General features: G+C 42.4%; 1 long non-coding RNA gene across 1 annotated transcript; it reads right to left on the bottom strand.

Moving 5' to 3' along the window:
- Positions 1-3,013: 3,013 nt before the first annotated feature.
- LOC142564924 (uncharacterized) lies at positions 3,014-19,653 on the bottom strand. The gene is made up of 5 exons (XR_012824713.1): positions 19,520-19,653; positions 13,148-13,293; positions 12,050-12,132; positions 7,225-7,320; positions 3,014-3,799 (listed from the first exon to the last, which is right to left on the bottom strand). It is a non-coding gene; the product is annotated as an uncharacterized LOC142564924 (long non-coding RNA).
- Positions 19,654-21,206: the final 1,553 nt, after the last annotated feature.

The following is a 21,206-nucleotide window of genomic DNA, read 5'->3' as shown; positions in this document are numbered from 1 at the left end:
ACCGGCACTAACCAACTTCATGAGGCAGCGATGTGGCGTGAACATGAAACGCAGTCGAAGTGATCCTCTTTGATAAACATAGGCTAAGCGGATTACAAGGACGAGTTAGTAGGGGGGACTTGGTTTGTGCTCCTCGATGGAGGCGCCCACGCATGTGGCTTCTTTGCTGTTTTTGTATTTGCAACATGGCCTGCGAGATTGGACACACTCTCAAGTTTTACTCCTGCCTTCCTATTTGCCGCGCTCCCCGGAAAGAGCAAAAACAAGAAAATAAAAATATTAAAAGGGAATGTTGTGCGGTTATCCGGCCGCAACATTATGGCCCTGTTAGCCGAGGACTCCGGTGCGAACGATGGAGGTCGTAGAAGACATACCGCGCAGATTACAACGTGCGCATTGCCTCTCCGTTCACGTATTGTGGAATCTTTTCACGATATGTATCCCAAATAATGCTTGAATTCTGCTGCCAACATTATGCCATCTTAACTTCCAGTTCTTATTTAGTCTTAACTAGTCCTAGTCTAATTTGATATCTGTAGTGATTTTCTTTTTGCCGGTACATTTCTATATCCTGACTCATTGGTATTGAAGTACATTTGCTTATTAATTTATTCTGATAAACACACCTTTCGCGCTCACACACCATTCATTGACTCATGTTACGTGTTACATTTGCAACATGTAGCTTATCGTAGATGGCAGAGCATAAATAATGTTGCTATGTCTTTTGTTTCTTCTTTCCTTTTTTTCTTACTTTGCACAGAGCACTGAGACAATTCAGCAATTGATATGGTTTCTCAGATTTGTGCTAATACTCTATAATGTGATTCTCGCCTTTTAATAATTACTATTATCTCATTGTGCGTTCGTTTTCCTATTGCTAATTTTATTACTATTTTAGTTCTTGTTATGACTGAATTGATCTTGAAGGCCATTACGCCGCAGAGATAAAGCCTTGGTTACGGTGGTGCATTTTTGACTTGTGCCGTAACGCCTAAACAAAGGCACCACGGTCCGTGGTGTCTTTGTTTGTTGGCTTCACATCATGACTAATTAAAATCGGGCTCCCGGGTTAACCCCGTTTCTTCTCGTATATTTTGCTAGAATAACATATGCATCCAGTAAGCAGATACGCGGATGAGATGAGACACGTAGACTTTTGTGTTACCTGTAATTATTATTTCCAATGTACTATTCGTAGACTTTATGAACGGCATAAAACGCATACCCCTGCCAACGCATAAGGATTCCAACCGAGGTCCAATTTTGTAACATATGGGGAACGTTGCCGCAACAATATTTCCGTCGGTAAATGCGTGTTGATAAAATACAGCTTTTGTGAAAGAAAAACAATAAAATTATCGTAAGCAAGCGTTCGAAAGTGTCAGGCTGGCGTTATGAGTACCGCTTACCAAATTTCTTGCTATTCATTTCACAAATTTTATTTGGTAGGATAGGCGCAGCTTAAGTGGAATGTGCTGCCACGTTCTAATATTTTTGGCTTTCTTAATAGCGTTATGACTAATTATTGAACACTCGATTTATGCTTCTTTTTTATGCTTGGTACGTATATATGGTTTGCGTGGTGCCCTCAGTGAGTGAAACTAGCCAGCGTCTTTATGTATGGTGACAGTAAGGACGATGTAATGGGTGAGGTGTAGGTAAGGTTCAAGATGGGCGGGTGACGCAGGCTGTGGTAGTAAATTAATAACGTCAGTGTTCTAATGTTTGGAGTGTGCCCAACGAACGGCACAAAACTTAACCCGTTGTCCTGGCAGAACTACAAGTACCCCCGACACCAAAGTTTGCAGAAATGGGTGGAACTCGATGAAAATGTCTATGCTGATTACAATAGTTGGATCAAACACAGCTTTTGTAAAAAAATTACTAATCAAGCATTTAAACAAGCGACACCGCCTCTATCAGTTATGCTTCCCATTGTCCCGACATATCTGTAAATAACCCGTTTTTATTTCGTGGAAATGGGAAATGGTAAGTGCCTTGGTGGACAAAATCTTTATGTTTCTGGTCCGGTAGCAAATAATTACTGGACACTTGCTTTCATTCTTCTAATCTTCAAGTGTATAAGACGTGTCTCCGCAGCCCAAAAGACGAAGACAGAAAAAAGATCACAGCACAGGCATTGACTTCAGCTAAGCTTCATTTACCAAATTGCCAGAGCTATATACTTTAGCGCTTGTCCTGTCTGCTTCCTTTCTGTGTCCGTGTTTCACTTCGCGCTAGAACCCAAAATCATGCTATATACTTTAGACATGAGCTAAAAATAATGAAGCATTTTTCTGCTGTCACACACCTCAGGAGCCTTTATTGCATCAAACCCAGACACTTGGTTTTGTATTTCGGGACGAAAATATATGGCCTGCTGATGCACAAGTCACCCAGCGGCTGTATATTATGAGCCTATATGAGTTCACGGATAAGCTGTTCACGGTGTTTGAAGATTACGTCGCATATTTCATACTCAGGCACACAAGGGCACTTTCTGCAGTGAATACCTAGATGACCTTGCACGGCTGTGTGAACATCGTTAAAATGCTACCTTAATCGCTCTTTTAAACCTTTACCCGTCTGGCCAGCGTACTTTTTTCCGCAAGTCAGGAGAATAATATACACCACACCTAATGTGCATGCAACAAGCCCCTTCCTATGGTTAGTAGTGCAAATATTTCGTCGTGTGGCATGAGTATACGAAGGCAAGCAGGGCAATCGAAATTTTTCCAGAGCAAAAACGTGAACTTTAGTATGTGCTTTATTGCTCATCGTTTTAAAGCTGTGCGATATCTTTTGCACGTAAGGGAACACCGTGAATCGCCTGTTTCCTTTGGCAGCTTGGTCTGCTGGTACTTTGTCTCCCAGCTTGAGTTTCTTTAATATCGTTTCTGCTTCCGAAACTAACAAAAGCTCGGGCTGGCCAGTATATGTCAGGCGGAAGGTCTGCGCAAGGTGTCTGCGTGTTAAGGAGTGGCAGCATGATTTATTTAGCGCACTTGTGAAGCAAACATTTACAATGCCCCATTTATTCAGCTTGGAATATGGCGACAGATAAGACAAAAGGGATTTGTACCTTTGGGTCTCATACAACCACCACAGGTGACCTCTATATATACAAAGGCGCAACGATAAAAACATTCACGAGGCATCCGTCGGTAGTTCATGCGTCAGGAAATGTGGCGAGAAACACTCGTTGAATAGTCAAAGTACGTATAACACAGCAGACTCAGCGTCATCTGAAACGACTGTGTGCAGCGCAATGCAGAATGGCACTTGTGGAGAAAAAGCAATCCAGGCTTCAAAAGTGGGTGTGCGAATATGGGCACAGCAGACTTCACGGGAAGTTACAGTCATGCGGTCCTTCAAAACTAGTTAATTCATTTTGCACTTCATTGGCCTCATTGTAAACTCGCCACCAATTGACTATCCAGCCATCACCGGTTTTTGATCCACATTGCTGTTGATTAGGCTTCTTGCTGCACTTTTGAATCTTCGCTTTGCAAACTATCTAAACAAAATGACCTACCAATCTGACAGGCTCCATATGCTGCAATAAACCATTTATTTTACTGAGTGCTTGTGTTAAAAGGTTTAAGGTATCTATTGTCAACTGCTTTCTTGAGGATGGTCGAATTGGAAACCATGAAGACACATAAATCTGGCCATACAGTTTGCGTCACAACGCGCTCAGGTTGACAGATATTGAAGAACTTCTCAATGCATTCGCCGCTGGGGTATGTAGGAAAACTGGATGATTTCACACGGAGTTCACAACTGTCGTACCATTCTGCAAAGAAAAATCGTACCTACTTGTCACTGACAGAACGGTTACAACATTCACAAATCATAGCTTTTTTACTCTGACGTTCATTCTCCTCTAGATCAGAGCATTTGCTACAGCTTCTTGGCAAACAATTTTCACTTCATACATTTCATGTTCTGATACCTGTTGTTGTAGTGCTAATAAGAACAATTTATTAATTTACAGAAAACCGTCACAACGTATAGAAGCCCACAAAAACTATTAAGCGGTTTGGCGGGTCCTCATGACACCCGATTCCAACGCGCACGTCATTAAAGAGGCCACACATATTGGTTTCCTCCATTCGCGAATGACCTCTTTCATCTCCAGCTCCGCGTTCGCTCCTACATCTTTCGCTGTGCTCGTTCATTAGGTTACGCCGCCGATGCCGCACCCGACACCGTCGACGCCGACGCACGCCGCATGAATGGGTGCCTCAGAGCTGCACTCTAAAATTTTGCAGGCTCAATGCCCATTCTATAATCTATGTGAAACGAAGATTAGGTGAAGCGGGCAATCAAATTCTCTAAATTTGCCCATTTCCTTCTTTCGTATATGGTGTCGAGAAATTTAAAAAATCACGCGAATTTATGCCACGCACGGGGTCCATCTCAAGGAGCTTGTTGGCCTTCGTACAATATGTGGGTGATTGTAGGCTTTTTTATGTAATAAAAACGAGTGTATTGCGTTTCTTTTTCTTATGTGTACTGCCCCATTATGTAATGCCCGAACAGGGGTACTTAAGGGTCTAGAAAGTATGGTGACGATGAGTGGTTAGAGTATCGGTTTTCTATACTGGGAGGGCAGAATTTTGGTTCTACCAACGGGCCCGGCATTCATGTTGGTAAGTATGAGCTAATCGGAAAAACAGCACCATAGAACACAAAACAGCAATGGTCAGAAAACCCGGTGTCAGTTCACAAGGAAAGCTTCGCTATACACAAGATGCAGGTCTCATTTGCTGCGGAAATGCTTAAAAAAATGAGCAGTATTTTCCAGATAGGCCTTCTAGCATGGTTTGGAGCTGTTGTGAAGATTTGCGTTCATCAGCAAAAAGAACCAGTGTGTTGTGCTAAGTCTGGAGTTGTGTGTTTGAAGTGATGACTATATGTGCCAAAGTAAACAAGATCACGGCGACTGAATAGTAACAGTTATATCACTGCTCAGGAAAACACATATTGGAATCTGTTCGTCACCCGGATCGTGCCGCCAGGCGGTGCACTGTAACACAGTGTATTCGTAGCGTTACCGACTACGCGGAAAAAAACTAGGGGACATGGATCAATGCCCAATATGATGTACTGTTAAATATCCATTGAAAGCGTTAGGTACTATGAAGCCAAACAGAAACTGGCGCGTTACTGGTGACGAGCGCGCGAGCACATGCTGTACCTCCTGACCTATCATGTGAACCATACGCTATTTGTTTTGTGTTAAAGAACGAGTTGGCATTGCTTCGACAAAAAAAATGCGTGCGTTGGGGGCCCAACAGAAAGGCCGTTGGGCTGCCGCGCTCGGAAATGGAGTTTCGACCTTCCAGATGCACACTTGAGGTGCGTTTTTCCTGAACCATTGCCCACAGCGGAACCTACCTACCGCAACGTAACTGGAATTAGCAAAAGAATGTTTCCCAGTAAAACAGAATGGAAGTGTGGCTGATGTGTCAACGTGCTGCTGTGCTGTACTGTGACCGGGGACGTGGCTACGGGGAAGCTTGCTCGTCTCACACTCCAGAATCCCAGGCTCGATTCCCACCCAGAGCGAAATTGATCATATTTTCTTTCCAAAGATATTAATTTTCTTTGTTTACACGAACGTCCCTGAGACATGTGACATCAAAGCGGGCATTCTAGGATGTGCTTTCACTCTTCGCACGGTCAGCCACTTTCGGTACCATTTTTCGGTCCCGCCGACGAATTTTTTCCTAATGGCGCGCATAATGCTTTCGCATCGAAATGCGGTTGCGAGCTGCATCCTAGAAATCTCGTGCTCTTTAGACGCCAAAAACAAAAAAAAAATGTCCCCATAGGTTAGTTAAGCATTTCGCATGTACTTCCACGATGAGTCTCAGAAAATTCCGGGATGTTAGGTGCCAAAACCACAATATTAACAGAGGGACATTGTCCTGGGGAGTCCCACTTAATTTTGATGACCTGGAATTTTTTTCACGGTTACCCAATGTACAGTACACAATCCTTTTTCCATTTCGCCCTCATCGACGTGCAGCTGCCATGGCTGGAAATTAAATCCGCGACCTCTTGTTTAGCAGTGCAATGCCATAGCTGTAAAACCAACGCGGCGGCTAGAGTCATGCGTTAGCCGCCTTCCGTGCCTTAACATCGTACTCAACTGTATTTATCGACGCTGCCTATCAAATTTGTCGTAACCTGGAGACAGCAGTGCGCGGTGCTTAGTTGGTGTGTTTAAGTTAAGTTTATCTTTCCTCTATATGGTAGGTGAAGCCTAACGAACATTCGTTTTTATTTATCTTTTTGGCTGTCGTGTACACTATAAGTTGAGCATTTTGACTGCTTGATTCATTATTAGGCTGAATAATTTTTGCCTCGCCCCCCCCATATTGCACTGCACACTGAAAAAGAAAAGTTTCCCACGGGCTTTGTTGGCTTAGGAGGGTGTCCTGTTCATACATAAACAAATTATGATATAATTTTGAGTACATTGGGTATTTCAAGCAATCGTGAGCCGAGATAATGAGGACGCGTGCCTGTGAGAATCTTCTGCGGTAAAAATACATCAAATACAAATAAAACTCCAAGCATTATAGCCTTCGTTTCTGAAGATACGCTAGTTATTTCCTGGAGCCATTTTTGTATTATTGATATGCATTTCTCAATTTCGGGAAACCATCTGCGTCCTGACCTTGGCAACAGGACGGTTCGTACATCTTTGCTACCACGTATGCTGGAGCAGAAACCTCAACAATACCCGTTAAGGGACCAATGAAGCTGCTTGAATGACCATAGCCAGTTTTCTGCCAAAATTTTCATCCTGAAGAAACACAAATACACTGTTTACAGTCGATTGCCAAAGCTGCTTCACCAAAAATGTCGATGTACCTTTGGGAGAGACCAAGGTAGAAAAAAATACCTCACTTCAAAAGCCAAGTCGTACACGCCACCTGTATTGCAGCCGGACGTCTCTTCATCGTCTGTGGTGTATCGTAATATTGTATTTGTGTATTGGTTGTACAGTGTGGATTTATTGTTAGTGTAATGTGATTAATACATTGCACAATAGAAGCGCATAGTGAAAATTTAGCACCATTTGTTATATTGTGCCAGTAACATTGCAGAAATATCGCAGAACTTTGTAGGATCCCTATATGAATGTAAGCTCAGAGCTCCTCACTGAAATATTAACTATCGTACGATAAACAGGAAAATACTCACGCCCCGCGAATACTCGGTCCAAGGCCGTGAAAAATACTCCACAAGTGTTGTTGTCATCTTGGTACACCAACTCTTCAGCACCTCTGTCGGCGCCACCTTGCAAAATCAACAATAACGCATACGTATATACGTATGTATATGTATGTATGTATATATGTATGTATGTATATATATATATATATATATATATATATATATATATATATATATATATATATACCGTGTAATACACACACAAACACCCACACGTGTATATATATATATGCTGTTTCATCGAAGACTTTCACAACCTTTCTTTAATGTTGCTTGCGGCAAATATCATAATTCAAGTTTATGAGCCGGTCTACTCGAAGCTGCGGACGCTACTTGCAGAAGAAATTCCATGTAATATAGACTAATTAACAAAAATTCGCTAATAAACTTTGTAGCTAATTATACTATGACCTATATTGCAATTTACAAATACCAGCAGTGAAGTGCGAAGGGCGGATCCACTTGGTACGAATTATCAGGACGACACAAGTTTCGAGATATCAATTCCCGAACTTTGCGGAGAAATGCATTGGCGTTCCATTTACCTGAGGCTTCAGTGCATGAAACGACGTTTTGTTAACAAATTAACTGGAAGGCCAATGCATGTCTCCGCATTGTTCAGGAATTTATATATCGAAATTGGTGTCGTCTTGAAAATACGTTCCACGTGTATTCGGCTTGCGAACTCCACGACTCGAATCTGTAAATTGCAGCATGGGCTATATTTTAATTAGTTAAAAACTTATTTCTTGCATTTGTATTATTTAGTCAATTTCGCATCTCTATTCCTTTCTGCAAGTATTGTCTGCTGCTTCGAGCAGACTAGCGGATGAACTAGTATTGGGATATCTGCCACAGGCAACTATTACGGATTGTTGAGTCTTCGCTGAAAGACCCTATATATATATATATATATATATATATATATATATATATATATATATATATATATATATATATATATATATATATATATATATATATATATATATATATATATATATATATATATATATATGACTGCCAGCGGGTATTGCTTCAAGAAGTGCACATCTCTTTGTCAGGTCGAGTAATTGCAATGTTCTTGGTGGTACCAAACAAAGGCAACATATGGCCGGCCATGTGACTTTTCTAGACTAATTCTGTTAAGAATATGAATTCTAGAATTAGTCTCTATCTCAAAGGCAGGCTTGCCAGAGCATTCATAATCAGTGTACTCGCTCAGCCTGAATTGTCACCGCATCTAAACTCACCTCAACACTCAGTTGCGCAATCAAATACGCGCTTGTAACTCTCACTTTTAAGCACGTACCACGTTCAGAGGTGAATTCATAGTGTTCACGACGATAATTACGATCTCGCTTGGTGATTTTTTAGTCCTTGCAATCTAATCCATGCGCATTTACAGCGGCCGACGAATTAAGGCTACCTGTGGTAATTGCCCACCGACTATTATTTGTTCTTCAACGTCAATTGATACTTGTTTTATCATTTTCTCTAAGTGCTACGATTTTTCTGCGAAAGCCTCGCCGCGCTGCATGCATGTGCATATAGTTAGGCAGTTTCATGACCATGTCTGCACAAGCTGAGCGGATACACAGCAGCGGATAGCAAGGATCTCGCTCTCAGTAGAATAGTACAGTGAGCTATTCTACTGAAAACTTCTAAACAGCACTATCAGTGAGTTTCATAATGTTGTCAGATCTCGGCAGCTTAATTCTATGCAGATAGAGACCAGCAAAATCAGCTATGACATTCATGACCGGTTCAACAGCAGTTACTCTGTTACACACAGTAATTCATATTTCGCCTAAGATGTAGCATAGAGACATTGGTAAAAACATATACCTGTAATTTTTACAGTGTCTCTCTGCCAATGACGGATATTTGCTATCGCGAGCCTAGTACAGCGATTTATGCCAAGTATTTGGGGTGCCTAAGAGAGAAAAATAGTTTCTGGAAGGCAAGATAAAAGAAATTGAAGCATACGTCCAAGATGAGCTAGAACGCTGAAATTTTCGCGCGCAATAGCCAATTGAAGTGAAAACATATTGTATGTGTCAGTACTCTTTCTTTTATATACTTTTCGTGCTATTTTTACGGGTGGGACTACGGCAGCTGAGAAAGCCCCCCCAGGAAAACAATGAAGGACATTACTGATTTATGTGTATATGTATGAACGGCGCCCACCAACCTATTATTCTTTTCATTCGCAACGCATTCCCATTCGCAACAAAACTGGTGAGAATGTTCGCAGTACCGCTCACTGCTGTGTGCGTGTGCTTGCTCTACTGCAGCATCGTCAATGTTGAACGTCGTCGAGCACTCGCCGGCGCACATATTGACTCCATGGGTTTTACTGGGGGACAACTCGGAGCAACTCTCGAATGTTCGATGATGTTCTGTTCATTCGTATCGTACTTGCGGGCGACAATCTCAAAAATTAAGTTAGGGAGTTTATGTTCCAGGACCACGATCTTATTATGAGGCACGCCGTAGTGGTAGACTACGGATTAATTATGACCACCTGAGGTTCTTCAACGTGCACCTAAATCTAAGTTACGGACGTGTTTTTTCCTTTTTGTTTTCATTTCGCCCACATAGAAACGCAGCCGCCGTGACCGGGATTTGATCCTGCGGCCTCGTGCGTAGTAGCTCAACACCAAAACCACTAAGCAGCCACGGAGGGTACGACGCTCTTGCAGCGTAGAATGTAAAATGTTTATTTGAACAAAGATACATCCAACAAATAGTGATAATAGACCATGTTGATTGCAAAACTTGATGCAATAAATTTGAACCCAACCACAGGGAATAAACAAGGATGAACGCGCTTATCATTGTCTGTTCTCTGTGTCTATGTCCATATTCTTGCGCTGAACTTATTACGTGACGTGATAGACGACCATCGCCAACGGTCACTCCATCAGATAATAGTGCTTGTGTGTTATGCTGGGCAGCCTCAATTTTTATGCGCACCAATACAAATAATTATACCCTGGCCAGAATGCCAAAATGAAGGGGTGAAAAAATAGACAGAGAGAGAATAACAAAACAAGAAAGCAAGCAATGCACCCGAACAGGAAAAATTTGAATGTCATGAAGTGTACAAGAACATGGTTATGCAATTCCTTTCTTAAGAAAGAAATAAAATCTATATTTGCAGCCACATATGGTACAATCGAATTAAGAAATGAAGTGTTTAGCACAGTTCTAAGCCTAAAAAAGAAATGCTGTATTATTTCAGGGAAACATTCATGAGGTACAACTAAAAAAAGCAGTACAACTGAAATCACTGGAAGGTTTCGTTCAAGGTAAATATACGCTCACACGAGCCTTTGCTGGATGAATAATTAGGTTTCGTTGTGATAAGTAACATTGTTTTTTAATCTAAGGCCAGCCTTCGTGCCAGCTTCTGCACATGGTTGTGGCCATTTCTTCGAAAACCTCACACTTAATCATTTTGTTGCATCGCGTCAAAAAATACATCAGCGTAGATGCTTATGCCTCGAAAGGTACTTCACCTAAGACTTCTAATATTGCAGCTTTCTTCTTTGAGGATGGTCGGTAGCAAGTGAAGTATGTGAATGCCTATGCTCAGAGCCTCATATGCATAAAGACTACATTATCAAACAGCTCTTCGAGCGCCTGTGACGATTCCTTATCAGACTTGTGCAACCACAAGTTTGAAGTTGTGCATTGCTGTACTATACGCGCTGGCAATATGTTGCAGCCCAATCCCAAGGTTTAGATCACTGCTGCTGCATTTGATTGGAGGGATGTATTTTTACTCTTTGCCGTATATTTTTTTTCGCGCTCACATGTTATATTATGCCTTTAGTCAATCCTTGATTTATTGCTGATTGTTGTCGGTTCCGCATAGGGAGGACTAGGGCAGGTTCATCATTTATACTAATTTGTGTCTCTGCGTGGATGACTCACTTTCCTTCAGGGTGTGTTGTCGATACAGATCAGAGTTGGCATGAACTTTTTGATCTCTGAATTCTTGGTGTGGCGGTGCCGCTTGTATACAGTACCTTTCACTGACTAGCTCGCGCTGTCATCAATATGGAACGTTCACGCGCCACCAACCAAGTAATCTGAGCCCTCCTTATTCGCACTCTTGCACGCACGTCTGTTGCTCTGTTCTCCCAGGTTTCGCTTTCTGTCCTTACTAAAGCAGCACCTTTACTTTTTTTGAAATCTCATAGCAAGTTGTTTACTATCGTGGCTTTCGGCTGGCACTGGACGCAATACATTTTTAGCAAGAACTTTTCAGAGAGTAGAAAATTTGTACGATGGGGCGAACCTTCAGGTGCCTTTTCCTGGTCACAGTTTATCTTCTCTATGAGGTCCCAAGGTCCGCTAATGTTTTTCTTCTGGTCATGAAAATTCTGGGTCCTGAGACCCAGCTGCGGTTGGCTAAGAGGCTTCGGGCAGCGGAAACGAGCCATGGCTACCTGGTCTGAGGAGGCCACCAACTTTCGGGCTAATGTGGAAGAAGCTTGGTAAATAAACAAATTTCTTTCCCTCTCTCGAACTAGTTAGCTTTATGTATTAGGTGTCTGATTAGTTCATTCAATTATTAAGATGGCTTGCTACTCTATGTATTAATTAGTCGTGTTAGTAGGTCAGGTTAGTTTAGTAAGGCATTAGTCTAGGTATTGCAAGGGACGTTTTAGTGAGTAAAGACATCCGTACAACCTTATCAACGCGTTGGTAGTTGTAGTTTGTTATGTCATTTAAGTTGAAAACATAGCATGCATGAAATAGAACGTTGGGCATACGTGACCTGTTGTTGTGAACAACATTATACTTGGGTCTTGCCCTCTACTAATATCAAAAAATGTTCCAACTAGATTCTCTTCTTCCGGTCTGTTCATAGGAATAAAATACGCTATGAGCAAGACAGCTTCGCAAAAAACAAACATATAAGTCAATCTGACAGCTGCGTCATCATATGTTACCTGAAGTTCATTACAAAATAAATGTTTAGAACTGTTGTGATTCTAATTTTTTTTCACATGTAAGTTCCCACTTGTGTACTTAAGGATGAAATAAGCGTTGATATTGTGAAGAGTACACGCGGTGGTGTTATTGTAGAGGAAGTGAAACATGTTTTAGTTATTACAGCAGTAGATATTAACCAGCACAAAACGCTCGGCTACAATGATGACCATTTGCGGTGGGAACAATACTCTAAATACACGGCAGTACTATGTTTTATGTTGTGAAGGGAGGCACAGTAAACTTATACTTTTGGCATCTGCAGTAGAAACACGCAAGAACTTGATACCTAAGCTATATGGATACTTATATCAAGGATTTATTTCACGCGGATTTTAGTTTGCGCTTCCTTACTGAGTGCTTGAAACAAAACACACTTCACATTAATGGCCGAGCACGACACCTACTAGGCTCTCGGCTAGAAACCATAAGTCGTTGAAACTATAACTAGGCGTGTTGAATTGATTCCTTGGCCAACGCCTTGTTTCCTTACGATAAGTTATATAAAAAAACGAAATTTCAGCTTATGCTTATAGCTTTCGTAACCTTGGACCACTACCATGGTGCCCGAGCGGTGATGGCGTCGCACTTGCGAGCGCGCAGAGACGGTTACCATCCACGCCATTTCCATCCACACCATCCACGTCACATTTCGATGGGGTGACTTTAAAAAAAAACAGGTCGTACTTAGATTTAGATACGCGTTAGAGAACTCCAGGCGGTCACAATTATTCCATAGTCCTTCATTTTGGCGCACTTCGTATTCAAATCGTTGCATGAGCATGGAAATCGCAATAATATAATTATAAAGTTTGTCTGGTGCACTCCTAATGCCTGGAGCAGCTGATAATGCAAAGTGATAGAGCGATCGCAGGATTCTTACCCTCCTTGCCCCGGAGTGTAATTTCGTCTGAAGAAGACTTCGCGGTCTGTCTCGTTCCAAACATGATCAACTTTGCACAATTTATAGCGACTTTCAGAGGTTGCGAGATAAGTATATATGTATGTGGTATTAGACGTATTAAGGAACTGAAAAAGAAATAATACTTAGCATTTAACACACTTGTCGGAATCGATTTGAAAGGAAACTATAGAGAACTGGTTTGTAAAGGATATACACCGCTAAATGCGATGGTGACAGTTCCGTTTATTTGTATTCTAATCAAAGTTACATCATATGCAAGCATTGGACATCGTGCAGGTAAAAATATTTTGATTGCAATCGCAACTCTATGGACACCCCAGTGAAATTTCCGCCGTCACCGTCCGGGTCGCGTGATATTACGTATGTCAATCAATTGCGACAATATCGCGGCCGCACGTCGTTTGCTTAGATGTGAGGAAAAGCTTCCGAAGGCAAGCCTAGAAGGATAGTGGCGGCCTGTGGCAGCTGTTCGGAGTCAACGCGATATTCATTCGACGACGCCCTCTTGCGCAAATGGTTCTTGCAACGGTTCCCGGCTAAAGTGGAGAATGCCATGGCGACAGCTTTCTTTGTGGATTTGGCCGGAACTAGCCGCATTGGCACAGACGTCATAAAAGTAGCAACTGAAGCTACTTTTATGCACCACGCTTGCTCTTAACCAGCACTATCTTCTATCGATTCCCTGTGTGACCTCCTCCAGCACATTGCCTGTGCTGCGGAATGGCATCACACGCAATCTCGTCATCCACGGAGCCGTATATTGAGCAGTTCGCGACGCTCAGAAATGATCCGTTTAACCTCACCAGCAACGTCTGGTGCTTGCTTCTGTTATCACCGTTTTGTGGAACGACGCTCGCGAGCACCTTCGCTCCTGTGCGTGGTTGGGAAACAGAGCGACCAACCTCTAGCAGATGGGTGGTCCAGCCGAACGTACAAGTCGCCTTTTCTACATAAAAGAAATAGCCAGAGGGCAGCAGCGGTTTCTCGTCGACACAGGAACCGATGCACGCATAATTCATGCTGAACGTTCCGACGCAAAGCGATACCTGTGTCGATTTTACTCGCCGTAAATGGTACCAGGGTTCCAGTGTTGTCCTCAAGCTGCGTCACGCTAAACCTTGGTCTTCGACGAGGGTTCCGCTGAATTTTCCAGCTTGCGGATATCCGACGCACCATTATTGGGGTAGACTACCTGCAAAACTACGCCCTCCTTCTCGACTTGAAGAACCGCCGTCTCATCGACTCTGTTCATAGCCGGCCACACTCGGCATTCCTCCATCGACCACATCACCGATCGGGCCCTTTTTTCCATGGTGGAAACTCAGTTTGTGGAGGTGCTCTGCGAGTTACTCAGGTTGACGAGACCGCTATATTCGATGCAACCGGTGCAATATGACGTATGCTATAACATCGTCAGCTCTGGACTTCCAGGTCCATTTTCGTGCCACTCTCCAGGCTACAGAAAAACTTAAGATCGCTCGCACGGTATATGAGAAAATGGTGTCACTTGGCATCATCCGCTCTTCCTCCAGTTATTGGGCATTACCACTTTATATGATGCCTAAGAAGACTTTGTATTGCCGCCCATACCGTGCTGACTGTGCGCGAAACATATTACAGTTTCCGAACCGTAACCACATCCAAACATTGCAGATTACAATGTAGCGCTGAACAGTGCGAAGATCTTTTTCTGAGATTGATCTTGTTCGCATCTTTCACCAGCAAGCTGTCGCTGAGGAGGACATTCCCAAGACTGCAGGAACCACACCATTTGGCATTTTTCAATTTCTCCGGATTCCCTTTGGGTCACAAAATGTTGGCCAATTGTGTCACCATTTCAGTGATTCCCTCACCGGAAGCTACCCTTTCCTTTTTGCATACATTGGAATCAACATTGTCGCAAGTTCTTCTGTTCAAGAATGTCTGGAACACTCACGCTTGTTGTTTTCCCGCATAGGCAGTCGAGTAGTCGTTAATAATGCTACCAACAGCCAATTCAGCTCACCGGACCGCGGATTCCTTGGACATCTGGTCGACGTCAATAGCATTCGACCATTACCATCCATCTTTCGCAAATTTATAGAATTTACCCGGCTGACAACAGTTACCAAGCTCATGTTACGAAAAGAAGGAAATTCCTAGGGTCGTATATTTCGACCGATGTTTTGTTCCCGATAGTGCCATAATTGTGGCTCCTCTAGACGCTCTGCTTGGCTCCGAGCGTTGATAAAGGCTTCAGTGGACTGATGAGGCTCCTTAAGCTTTCACAAGGAGCAAATCCGCCCTCGCCGCCACACGTCTGCACAGACACCCAAAACCTGACGCACCGACTCCCATCGTGACTGCCGCCTCGAACACCGTGGTAGGTGTCGTTGTGCAGCAGTTCATCAGTGGTACGTGGCAGTCGCTTGCTATTTCTCCAAGAAGCTGAAGCCTTCGCAAATCCACTACAGCGTGATTGGTCACGCGTTACTCGCGGTGTATCTCACTCTACGCCATGTTCGGCTCTTCCTGGAGAGAGACACGTTCACTGCTTTTACATACTACAAGACCTTTGTGCAAACCAGGAGCAACTGCGCGTGTGGTTAGACACCATGAAAGAGCTGTGCCGCTTTCTGCAGATCAGAATTCACAACCTTATTTCATCAAGTTAAGGACACTAACATCATCGCAGCTGATATCCTGAATAGCGTTATTGCAGTTTCCAAACCACTGCAAGAGTCTTTTGTCGTCGTTGTCACCCTACCTGCGAGTCAGCAGGACAACGACGCTAAACTTCGTGCCCTCCGAAGCTCGTGAGCATGCCTGCGACAAGAGCTTTGTTGGAAAATACTAATCAGCAGATCATACTAAAATTCATGTTCATGACCAGGATGGGGACATGCCGAATGGGTCCATGTGGCACGCACGGTAATGATGGCATTCTCTCACCGACGACCCTAGCTCCGGCAATAGTGGCGCTGGAAATATGGTCAGAACGCCAAAGGTGCACCACTACCAGCCCCTGTAGCGAGGAATCAATGACGAAGCTACAGTATTTTGGATATTTTTTGTATGCAAGAAACTGCTGCTTCGCCATTGCGGATTCTGTATCGAATGCTGTGATATCTTTAGAAATAAAGAGTCATTGGAAGTTCGGGCATGTAGTGCGCCCAGCTCGGCCATGTCGAGCCCGACTTCGTAGTATCTAGGCAAGGGCAGATTTTCTGAATATCTCCTAAATCATGACTGAGCGCAAGGGTCGGCAGTGGTTTGGAGGGCAGGCGCAAGATATTCCCATGGAAGGCCTTGCCTGCCAAAGGAAGCTGTGAAACAGTGCGCAGCCCCACTCAGCTAAGATATCTGAAGAGAAGCTAACTCCGGGATGTGGACGCACTGTGGCAGCATCCGCGCGCTCTGGTTGCAAACATTGGTGTTGGCCTTGAAGGTGTGTGAAGTCCATTATACCCTAAGGATTAGGAGGGTGATGTGTAAAAAGCGTCCCTAAAGTGTGGGAAGCCAGTCAGCTTACCCAAATATACATATGTTTGACTTGATATGACATGGTTTTTGCTTCGTGGAAATCAAAGGAGAAGCCAAGGCAAAAGTTGGTATGCCTCACTGGGCTTCGACTCCCTGTTACAGACACCATCACACAGATTCAGTGCCATACGACAACAAAATACACGTTTAAATGAAACAAACGACTGGGTGTAAAATAATGAAAAATACATTCGTCAGGCACATAAAAAAATAACTATGACGATGTATCAATAACGGAATATTTATGCATAGAGAAGATAATAAATAAAAAACTTGCCCTGCGTGTACACTCCTGAAGCGACTCCTACAGTGAGTGAAGCCACATAGAAGCTTCATCCAAATATTGCTTGACATTCCTTTTAAACACATTTGCAGAAGTCGAGAGTTCCACATATAGTGAAGTTTGGTTGATGACAAAAGGTTCCAGGGAGGCCAATTTCTGTTTCTCATAGATATTCCGAGTGACAGGTACTAATTTCTGTATTATCAGATGGCACATTAATGGCACGCCTGTCAGGTTCAGTGACGATGGTTGTTGTCGTGAATATATTTCTGTAGATGATAGTAATAAACTTAATGTAGCGGTAGAATCGCATAATTATCTAATAAGGGTTCTATACGCAAATTCCTCGGTCTGCGGTAATAACCATCAATGTCTCTAAGGGATTTTTTACAGAGGTAGCAACCTATTTAAACATGAAGCTCGTCTACACAGAAACGTTGCGTACAATGTACCATTTTGGAACAAAAACGAAGCAAAGTACATTAAGAGTTCACGCAAAATACCATATATATATATATATATATATATATATATATATATATATATATATATATATATATATATATATATATATATATATATATATATATATATATATATATATATATATATATATATATATATATATATATAGATATATATATATATATATATATATATAGATATATATATATATAATCAACCTATTTTATGCCCAATGCAGGACGAAGGCCTATCCCTGCGATCTCCAATTACCCCTGTCCTGCGCCAACCGGTTCCAACCAACGCAGGCGAATTTCATAATTTCATCGCTTCCACTAATCTTCTGCCATCCTGCACCGCGTTTCCCTTCTCTTGGTACCCGTTCTCTAACGCTAATGGTCAAACGGTTATCAAACCTGCGCATGACATGACCTGCCCAGCTCGATTTTTTTTCTTTTAATCTCCATTAGAATATCGGCTATACCCCTTTTCTCTCTGATCCAAAGCGCTCTCATTCTACCTCTTAACGTTGCGCCTAGCATCCCTCCTTCCTTCCATCGCTCTTTGCACGGTCCGTAACTTGGTCTCAAGCTTCGTTGTCAATCTCCAAGTCCCTGCCCTATATGTGAGCACTGGTAAAATGCATTGATTTTACACCGGGATTCATACCCGGGGTAGTTGGAGAAGTATGGGAGAGGCCTTTGCCCTGCAGTGGGCGTAACCAGGGTTATAATGATGATGATGTACACCTTCCATTTCAGTGACAATGGCAAGCGTCCAGTCAGGAGCTGACAATCTCTTCTGTATATAATTCAACCTATTTTGATTCTTCTATGAATTTGTTTCTCATAATCAGGGTTTCCTTTGATTAGGTGACCTAGGCAAACGTGCTCCTTCACAAACTCTAGAGGCAAACTGGCAATCCTAAACTCTTGTTCCCTTGCCCAGCTATTCATCATTATCTTTGTCTTCTGCATAATAATCTTCAACCACTCGCTTGCGTGCACTTACTCGCACAAACAGCATACGACGCGGGGCGACTGTGTAATCACCCTTTGACTTGATACGGAACGTCAGGCGACGGCTAAAATGCACTTGCACTCTCCACGTAGTTGATAATAAAAGGTGGAGTAATTGAGAACGCCGTGCGATCGCTGCGCGTGCTTGCAATGGCCCGAAACAAGCAGTAGTGAGGCACCGCTTGTTTTGTTATCTGGTCAGCTCCACTTTTGTGCGAGGTTTTCCAAAGCGTAATGACATCATGGTCTAAGGCTAAGCACTTGCTTTAGGGATACTTGTGTATGTCAGAAATGCATATTTTTCTAATGAGGACTTTCAAGAAAGGAAATGCTAGCGCCCGGAATTTTTTCCAGTTTACGCTAAATTGGTCGACGACGCTCAGCTATAATATATCTCCAAACAATAGTTATGCATGCCTTTTTATGAGTAGGCCGTATGAAAATGAGGTGAGGGATTCATATCCAAAGAAATAGTTTTTATCAGCAGACATGAAACAATAATGGCCGCTACGCTTCAGGTACTTTGATGAAGAACTTAAGAAATGTAGACAAATTAGGATAGTCAATTTGATAGTCAATAATTTGATAGTCAAATTATGATAGTCTGGTCAGCTCCACTTCTGTGCGAGGTTTTCCAAAGCGTAATGACATCATGGTCTCAGGCTAAGCACTTGTTTTAGGGATACTTGTGCATGTCAGAAATGCATATTTTTCTAATGAGGACTTTCAAGAAAGGAAATGCTAGCGCCCGGAATTATTTCCAGTTGACGTTAAATTGGTCGATGACGCTCAACTATAATATATCTCCTAACAATAGTTATGCATGCCTTTTTATGAGTAGGCCGTATAAAAATGAGGTGAGGGATTCATATCCAAAGAAATAGTTTTTATCAGCAGACATAAAACAATAATGGTCGCTACGCTTCAGGTACTTTGCTGAAGAACTTAAGAAATGTAGACAAATTATGATAGTTAAGGTAGATGATTCGGGAGGAGCAATATGAAAACCAGAAGAACATGCAGACAGTACTCGAAATTTCTTACGTTGGTCAGGCTGACATTTGCACCACGATCATCTGGAACCCAGCTGGTTTTTCCTTTACCTAACGGAAAAGCGCAAAGCGCACCTAACACAGTGAGAAGCTTCATATTGTACATCGCAAAAGCTCTAATTGCTGTCTCGTATATATATGCACATGTGGGTGTGCAGGCACTGATGATTTGATTGCCGTTATCCGAACAAAGGTCATGTGTTTGACGTTGTACTCTTCACTCCGGCAGGGTTAAAATAGCTCTGGCGTGAAAAAACGAAGAACTTTTTCATAGCTGTTTCGATAGCTGTTTATGCATTCTATGACTGTCTGAACATTGTATTAGAGGTATAATATAAAACATTCTGGTGAAACAAGTAATTCAAAGCTTGAGGTGTTGAGTAAGAACATGCGAAAGTGAACACTTTGCTAGAACGCTGAAAATTTTAGTTCTCAGCCGGAACAAATTGCAGATTGCTTAGAAAGAGCGTTTCTGTAGGAGGTCAGTACCTTAACCAAGGGCGTGCACAAGAAGATATATACGATATATGTATATAAAAGATATATATATATATATATATATATATATATATATATATATATATATATATATATATATATATATATATATATATGCCCAGCTTGACATCCACATTGGAAGGGCCGGGATGCAGAGTAATTTTTTTTCATTAATACTTTTTTCTTCCCAACGGTAAACAAAGATCAAAATCACAAATTTAGCCGTTGATGACGCACAAAGAGGTTTATTCCAGAATGACATTTCAAGAGGAAGTGTTTTAACCTTCTGTTTTCGTTAACCTTTTGTTTAACGTGTGGAGTGACTGTAGAAAATGATGTTCTTCGGCTGACCTGGCGTAAGGAACTTATTTGCTCAGTGCATCGTTGACATTTAGTATGCTTAAATACCTTCTAAAATATGGCCGCATGAAAACAGCACACACATACCACAGTTTGAAACGTCAGGTATGCCTTCACAGAATGCCTCCCCGCCACGTAGAAGACAATAGCAGGGTGCCGAAGCGAAATAATTCCGGGTTCGACTTGGGTTAAAGTTAAAGTTTCTGCATATTTGGCTGTTCAGTTTAGGTTCATCAAGGAAGGGTAATTTTTCTAACCGGTTCAAACCAGTTCACGTGGGCCCAAACAGCAGACAATTTTAGGAAAGCGACAGTTTGCAGCATCACGCACGAAAATATTTGTGCTTAAGTATCTCCGGTATTCCAACGTCTAGGTGGTACAAACACGGACATGTATATATTGAGAAGCTAGCCTCAACTTCCGAAAAACAATACCTATAGGAACCCCCTCCCGCCTTCAGGCAAAACAACCATGTAGTATTTACGATTACGCGCTAGGTAGCCAGTCAGAGTAAGATTCAAACCCAAGCCATTTGTGTCTAGGCATTGAAGGCCTAACTCATTTCGCTTCAGTTCGATACATGCGTTGAGGAAAGCGCCCGAGGGAAAGGTCTGATATGCAATTCCTAATGAGCAATTCCTTTCAGAAAACGTTGGCGCAATATAGTGCGGTTATGTGAGAAAGCACTTAGAAAGTGGAACGGGAAATGCACTGTTACGGGAAACGCTAAGTCTTAATTTTTATATACACGCGTGTACGGCCCTCTCCAGTCACATAACGAGAGCTGTGACGTGTAATCCCTGTACTGTTAGGAATTCACA

This window comes from Dermacentor variabilis, chromosome 11 (assembly GCF_050947875.1).
Source record: "Dermacentor variabilis isolate Ectoservices chromosome 11, ASM5094787v1, whole genome shotgun sequence".
Classification (NCBI taxonomy): Eukaryota; Metazoa; Arthropoda; class Arachnida; order Ixodida; family Ixodidae; genus Dermacentor; species Dermacentor variabilis.
The sequence above is the reverse complement of the archived record's forward strand: the minus strand, read 5'-3'. Positions and strand labels throughout refer to the sequence as shown.